The sequence below is a fragment of the Rattus norvegicus genome, chromosome 3 (genome assembly GCF_021556685.1).
Source record: "Rattus norvegicus strain SHRSP/BbbUtx chromosome 3, alternate assembly SHRSP_T2T, whole genome shotgun sequence".
NCBI lineage: Eukaryota > Metazoa > Chordata > Mammalia > Rodentia > Muridae > Rattus > Rattus norvegicus.
The window spans coordinates 16,300,520-16,308,618 of record NC_141536.1 but is presented as its reverse complement, the minus strand read 5'-3'; positions in this window follow the sequence as shown (position 1 = coordinate 16,308,618).

The following is an 8,099-nucleotide window of genomic DNA, read 5'->3' as shown; positions in this document are numbered from 1 at the left end:
CGAGATGTGACAACAGGGTCGCACTTAACTGTCCACAGTGGAGCTGCCGTGAGCTGTTGCCACCCCCTTAGGCATCCTCCTCGAAGCAGAAGTCAAGAGGCTCCTGGTTCCCTTTCAAGATCCATCCCTCCACGAGAGGCCTCGGACTTCTCACCTGTAAGAAGGTGGCTGTTGAGTGAAGCTGGGAGGCTACCAGCCCTCAAAGACAGGCACAGCTACATGCATCCTCCATGAAGCCGGTCCTCACAGCTCATGCCGTCCTTGAACACTTCGGCAGGAAGGAAGGGACCAGCCCTCCTGTGGCCGTTGTAACATGAGATGAAACGTCACGCGGTCCTTCGTCTTTCCTGTTATTCCCCGCCCTACTCCATCCATGTCATTTTACACTTTATAGATGGGAGAAGGACACGGTGGGGTGGATATGCACCAAACATCCTTGGTGAGAACAATTAGCCCCATTTTCCAGATTAGAAAATCAAGGCTCAGATAGGAAACCCAGGTTTGTCTGGCTCTGAAATCTGATTCTCCCCCAAGTCCCTCTCCCTTCTGGAACCTCCAGACCCCATGCCCTGAGGCAGGACTCACCACCCTCCCCTTAATTGTAATTCAACTACTTGTGATATTTTGGTACCAATTAATATTGATTTTACAATTGGTTTACGGAGATGTTGTTTTATTACTAATATATTTAATGCGCAAATCAATGAGAACACTTGCCTGGCCCTCTCCCTGGAAGGTAATAAAATCAGATATCTCAGGGGTGAAACACTACCCAATTCTTGAAAGGCAACGCAGATGTTTAATGTAATAGTTAAGGACTTGCTGGGTGGTCGGTGAAGCTACCACTTCTCTGGCCCGCTTTCTGGTTTTTTTTTTCTTTTTCCAGAAGAGACTTCATCTTTGAGCATCTCCAGGGACAAGCGGAGGTTCAGGGGCCAGGGCCTGGGGACTGGAGAAGACGGGACACACTTGGTTGCTGGGCCTTGCTGCTTGCTCTCCTCCCCTCCTTTCTGAGCTACACCGGTGTTTATCCATTACCCCTCATCGAAATTTTTTTTTTTTTGGTTCTTTTTTTCGGAGCTGGGGACCGAACCCAGGGCCTTGTGCTTCCTAGGCAAGCGCTCTACCACTGAGCTAGATCCCCAGCCCCCCCTCATCGAAATTTTACATTTCCCATTTCATCCAAATGCACACTCACTGGCTTAGCCCCAAGTGCGTCTCTCTCTTCATTTGTTCTGTTGCTATTGTTGGTGCTTCCTGGGTGTGTGTGGGGGGGGGTGTTCTTCCGAGCCAAGGTGTAGCTGTGTAGCCCAGGCTTGCCCTCTCTCTATCCACAATCCTCCTGCTTCTGCCTCCTGAATCCTAAGATTATAGGTATGAGCCATTAATCATTGGTTCTTACGCTTTCCAATGTGTTTCACACTTTCTAATCATTCCTTCATTGGCCCAGTCAATAGTTTGTGTGGTCTTTTGTTGGTTTTTATCCATCCCTTCATTCATTCACCCAATCTTTAGACTTATATTCAGTCATTTGCCCCATCCACCCATCAATCCACCCATAAACCCACCCATCCATCCACCCATCCACTATCCTCCATCCATCCATCCATCCACCCATCCACCCATCCACCCATTTACTCATCTGCCCACCCACCCACCCATCCACTATCCTCCATCCATCCACCCATCCACCCATCCACCCATCCACTATCCATCCACCCATCCACCCATTTACTCATCTGCCCACCCACCCACCCATCCACTATCCTCCATCCATCCATCCATTCATCCATCCATCCATCCACCCATCCACTCATCCACTATCATCCATCCATCCACCTGTCCACCTATCCAATTGCTCAACTATTGTTCATTTATCCATCCATCCATCCATCCACCCATCCATCTTTGATTTGTTGATCTTTCCTCTATCATAGTCTGTCCATCCATCTGTCCATCTATCCAATGATCCATTCACCCAGCAAGTCCATGTCTAGCTGGATGTTGAGGTTGGAGGTGGAACTCTGGACCAGACACATTGTTCCAGCTACTTCCTGAGATCCCTCTCACAAGGGGGAGAAAGTACCCTTTGTTTCCCTGTTGATGTGTCCCCCTTCTGTCAATTGTCAAAGCTAGAGTCAAAGAACCTCTATGCTGGCCTGGTTCCTTGTGGTTTTCCAGAGTCCTTTCTTTCCTGAGTAGGCACTGGGGCTGAGGTAACTAGGGCCTGTCTGGGACCAAATAAGGACTCTGCAGGCCCACTTAGCAGTGATCCCCTGAGACCTCTAGCCTCCATATGCTGCTACACTAACCTGAGCACCCCAATATCTGCTGTGGGTTCCACCCCACTCTTGCCCTAGACTGGGGTCTCAGCACATGCCTAGAGTAAAGAGAAGTCCAGCTCTGGTGTCCCAACTCTTGGCAAGAAAACCTTACTGCCCCCACAGGGAAATGGTGGTACAAAGAGTGAAAGTCATACTCAAGGTCATGTGGCTCATGGACACTAGACCTAGAGTCAACCCCTCAGGTCTGACCAATGCCCAGACCTGTCCTTTCCTAACCACAGAGGCAGAGCATCTGGAGTACTGACGTACAGACCTCAGAGCCAAGTGATGGAGTTTAAAACCACATGGCCTTCGGACCAAATGTGGGGCTTCTGGTTCTTAACCATCCTCTCTCTGTCTTGATACCTTATCTATCAATGTGGCTCTAACTATTGAAGTCAACTTGAGCTCCTCCAGTCCCTAGCATGGGGTAAAGGGGAAGTCCTGCCTCCACACCGGAGGTTTGCAATGAACTGTTCTCCTGAGGTTGGGAGTCCTCATGGTTTAGGGCACTGGGCCAGCCTGGGTTTAAGGGAGTAGGGTCAAGTGTGGGCTCTCTAGGATTCTTCCCTCCTGGTCCATCCGAGGCTCTGTTGAGGGGAAGATAGAAGAGGGTGTGTAGGAGCCCAGCTCCCTGCTGTGATTTATACAAGAGCTCGTAATGACACCAGCCGGCAGTAAATAAGCAGATATGACATCTCACCATTTAATTAACCAAAAAATAAATGACCAAGGGCCCTGGGAAGAGGGGAGCCTGGCCACCCTCATGTCATTTGCTACTTTGGGCACAGCATGGGGCCAGTTACTGTATCTAAACTTGTTTATTCCATGGGTGTGACCTTTATTGTCCCCACTCCACAGACAGGCAAGCTGAGGTCCAGAGAGGGCAAGGCAGCCTGGAGTTCCGCAGGGGCCAGTCTTGGGCAGGATCTTGTGGCTGCTGAATCCAAAAACTCAGTCCAAGATATTCTTTCTGCTTGGGCTGATTCCATTTCCCTGCTCAGGATCAATTTGTGTATCCTCCCCATGAAGGCCTCTTAGGCCACTGTGGCCATGAAGCCACTTGGGGTGGGACCCTCAGATGATGGTGCTGGGGTCAGTGATGTTGGAACCCCTCTTCCCTCCCACCTCAGTGAGCCCTTGGGGATGTCCAGCTCCAGAAACAGGGCTGAGGAGTCCAGCAGATAGCTTCTTCCCTTCTCACCCTGTTATTCTGTAAAATGGGCGCATGTGTAGAAGCAGGAAGAAGAGGATAAGGAGGGAGAACAAAGGAGACATGTCCCAGTATCTTGTGTTGTGTTTTTAAAAAAGACTTGGTGTGTGTTTGGTGAGGGGGTGTTGGCTAATCTCATAGCGTGATTTATTTTATTTGTAAGTTTTAATAATAGAAAAGAGTTTTGATTGTCTTCCCTTTTTTACCTTTGTAGTGCAACCCAGAGGGAGTCTCATATATAATCTATACAGTATGCTAGGTAAGCACTTCACCACTGAGCCATCTCCCAGCCCTCAGGATCTTATTCTTAGTTTAAGAGATGATGTGTTTGTGGCCAGTCTGGTCTATATAGAGTTTCAGGCCAATCATGGCTATAGAGTGAGCCCACGGGGGTGGGAGGAATGTGCATCCTCTTGTCTCCTCTGGTGGGAGAAGGGATATGTCAGAGATGGGAGTCAGTTGCCCTGTGCCAGAGCAGGACAGGCGGTCCACTGGGGCCTGGGTTTGGGGGGCAGAGCAGGCAGTATAAACACACCCAGAGTCACATGTGTGACCCATAACCTTCACGACCTTGGAAGGTTTCCTCCCCTCCTCAAAGGCTGACTGCGATGCCTCGTCAGGATAATGGGGAAGGGAGCTGCAAGAGATTGTGTGATCTGTTCTTAGGCACACACGAAGTGACCCAAACAGTAAATGTATATTGTGGTGTCTAGTAATACGTAACTTATCATTCAGTGTTACCCCACACTCCTTTGTTGTAAAATTCAGACATCATCTATTCCAAATTCCCCACAACGGTGCCTGATATGTGTTGGACACTTAATAAACACAGATTATTTCTGTTCCACGAAACGTATATTTATTGATGTACTCACACACACACAAACACACACACACACACACACACACACACACACACACACACACACACACACACACACCCGCCCCCAAATAATCCAGAAGGAAAAGTTCCAGCATTTCTGCAGTGATCTTTTTTTCCCCCTGAGTAAGAGGATTGGGGGATAATTCTTCTCTGTGGTTTTCCATTTTTGTATCTTTAGTGGAGGAGGTGTCAGTTCTGCCATAGGCTGGCAGAGTAAAAAACAAGGCTAGAAACAATGGGAGCAGCAGCAAATGGTGACCGTGGCCTGTAGGATTTCCCTGCTGTCCTCAGCTGTCACTTCCTATGGAGTGCTTTGTTTCCTGGAGTGAGAATGGTCCAGAGAGATGGGGCCACACAGGAGCCCTGACACAGTCTTGGGGGGTTGGGAGTTTCCTCTTGACTTCATCCGAGGGGTGTCTACAGCTGGGCTATGACCCCAGGATCTGCCTGACACTTGCTTAAAGTGTGTGTGTGTGTGTGTGTGTGTGTGTGTGTGTGTGTGTGTGTGTGTGTAGGGAGGGGGGACCCTCTCAATAAGCCACCAGGTCTTGGGGTTCCAAAGCCTCAGTTATACCCCAGTTTCTTCACTCCAACCCCAGCACCGGGCCCACCACTTCTGGCCCATTGGCTTACAGAAGCCAGAGACAATAGAAGCCGCATGTAACCACTGTTTACAGGGGGGAAAAAAAAAGTACAAGATTTATTTATTGGAAAGTGACTGAGGAATATGAATTCTACACTCCATTTAAAATGCTTTTTATTTCTCTCAGCCTTGGGGCTCAGAGTACATCTAATTCCACCCTCGGCTATAATTCTCTACCAAACAGTTCCTGCTGTTTCTCTGGGGTCCCCAGGAACTGAGTTAGTTTATGTCTGCTACTGACGAGGCTCAGACAGGGGCAGCAGCGGCTACACGCCAGCGTGTGTGTGTGTGTGTGTGTGTGTGTGTGTGTGTGTGTGTGTGTGTGTGTGTGTGTGTAGCCTCCTTTCCCCGCTGCCCCTGCACAAATATTCTGCACATGTGCACAGTGGGCCAGCACCCAGGCTGAGGCCTTTGGGGGTACCCATGGTACCGGGCCTTGCAATGGCTTGGGCTCCAGCAGCTGAGTAAACCATATCTCATACTGGCCGTGTTGATTGCTGGAACCTTAGCGCTAACAATTAGTTTGTTAGTGTATTTATCCTGTGAACACTGAAGTCCGTGATTGCAGACCCAATAGTGGGATAGTGGTGGCGTTTAGAGATAAATCTGTTCTGGGTTAGGAGGTGTCAGCAATGGGAGGGGGTGGGAGACCCCCACGGGGAATGGCTTTGCCTGCCCGTGCCTCCATCTGTTTTTTTTTTCTTTCCAGCTGCTTGCTGCCCCGTTATCTGTTGGTCTGCTTGCCCAACAGATCGAGAAGCATCTACCAGTTTGCCTACTTGTGAACTTAGCTCATCCTTGTATCTCAGGCCCTGGAGTTACAGGGAACACAAGGGGCGCTGAGTGGCCAGACCACACAGGACCTTCTTGGAGACACAGCCAGAGCATGAATGGAGGGAATGGTGTAGAAGCTTCCAGAAAAAAACAAAAAAACAAAAAAAACAAACGATAACACCAAAAACAAAACAAAACAAAACAAAAAACCCACCAAAAACCAAAAACAAACAACAACAACAAAACAAACAAACAAACAAACAAACCAACAAACCAACATAACTAGTTCTGTCTAGTGGTGGGTCCTGACCTGCAACCACATTTTCTGAATTCACCATTTGTTTTGTTGCTGCAACAAAATACCTTTTCAAAAACAAGTTTCAAGAGGGAAGGGTTTATTTATGCTCACAGTTTGACAGAACAGTCTGTCATGGCAGGCAAGGCACAGTGACAGGAATGTGAGGAAGCTGCTAGCATTGCATCTACAGTCAGGAAGCAGGAGGGTGGATGCTGGTGTTCAGCTCTCTTCCCCCTCTTTATGCTGTCTAGGACTCCAGCCTGTGAAATGGTGCTACCCACATTTAAGATGGGTCTTCTCGCCTCAACTACCCTGATTGGGAAATGGCCTCAGCTAAGCCCAAGGCTCAGTATTGAATCGTCATGTCCAAGTATCTTTGGCCTTTATGGTATTTTCCCTTAGGACCCTCCCTTATGGTCTCTCCATTGGGGCTGGAGGCACCCATCCCTTCAGCTCCTTCAACCACCCAGTAAAACCAGCTGCCAATCTGTGGAAGACACCTCTTCTCTTCTCTCTGTCCCTCAGACATTCTGCGTTTCCCTTCTCTGTGTCTAAGCTTTAGCCTTCCTGGACTTGTCTCTTCCAGCATCTCCCAGGTCCATCCTCCTCAGCTGGCTTCTTTTTTTTTTTTTTTTTTTTTTTTCGGAGCTGGGGACCGAACCCAGGGCCTTGCGCTTGCTAGGCAAGCGCTCTACCACTGAGCTAAATCCCCAGATCCCTCAGCTGGCTTCTTGAAGAGCCATTCCTGAACTGGTTCTCCACCCTCTGCTTCTCTGGGTACCCTTCATCTGCCTGGGGGAGCTGTTCTCATACCCCTTCTTCCTCCTCATGGTTCCTATGTCTTTGCCTTCAGCCTAGAAGCTCTATGAACCTGGGATCCCAAGATCTTCTTCCCTCTGTGCCCCTAAGCCCAGGTCCCCGCAGTCCCACCCAAGCATTATCAGCAGGGACCTGGGAAGAGTTGAGCCTCCTTCACCTCCAGCCAGAGAGTGACTGGCTGACTGGCTCTCCTCCCAGACAGTCCTGGAATCAGACCTGCCTGGGCCAAGTAACTACCCTGACAGTGTGTCTACAGAGCTTCCAACTGGCCTCAAAGCTACAAGTGACTTTCCATAAATAGCCCCAAGAAAGTTACTCTTTCCAGTTAGGGTTGATGGTAGATTTAATGAGAGCAGGAGCTTATCAGAGGCCCCTGTTCATTCCAGCAACAGACACTTCTCCTGCTCTTTCTTTTTTCCTCCCTGGCCTCCTCTTTTTTTTTTTAAAGATTTATTTATTTCATGTATATTAGCACACTGTAGCTGTCTTCAGACACACCAGAAGAGGGCATTGGATCCCATTACAGATGGTTGTGAGCCACCATGTGGGTGCTGGGAATTGAACTCAGGACCTCTGGAAGAGCAGACAGTGCTCTTAACCGCTGAGCCATCTCTCCAGTTCCACCCGATGCTCTTGCATAACATTCTTTTTGTTCTTTTGGAGGTTTTGAGACTGGCTGTCATGTAGCTCAGGTTAGCCTCAACTTCACTACTAGCTTAAGATGGCTTTGAATGCCTGATCCTCCTGCTTCTGTCCCCCAAGGGCTAGGAGGAAGGGTGCATTGTCCCACTTCTCGTGTGTAATTTTCACAAGAACAAGGTAAAGTGAGCAGTGCCCATGAAAAGACACGGACCATGAGACCCAAGGGATTTGGATACACACCTGAGGTCACAGAGTCCTAGGTGGTGCAGTTAGCAGTTCAGGGTGAGACCCTGTGACTGTCAGACTCTGCCTTCACTGTGTGTCCCTGACGGGCTCATGGGCCCCTGAGCTAGCCTGGCTCAGGGCCTGTGGATTGTTTGCCTGAGTGGCAGCCCAGGCTCTTGGGGGCTCTTGGGGCTCCCTAGGTTACTGAAGGAGAACTAACCTTAACTCTCTTAATGGCCAGTCTTTTCTCTCTTCTTTTATTAAAAGATGTGATTCGT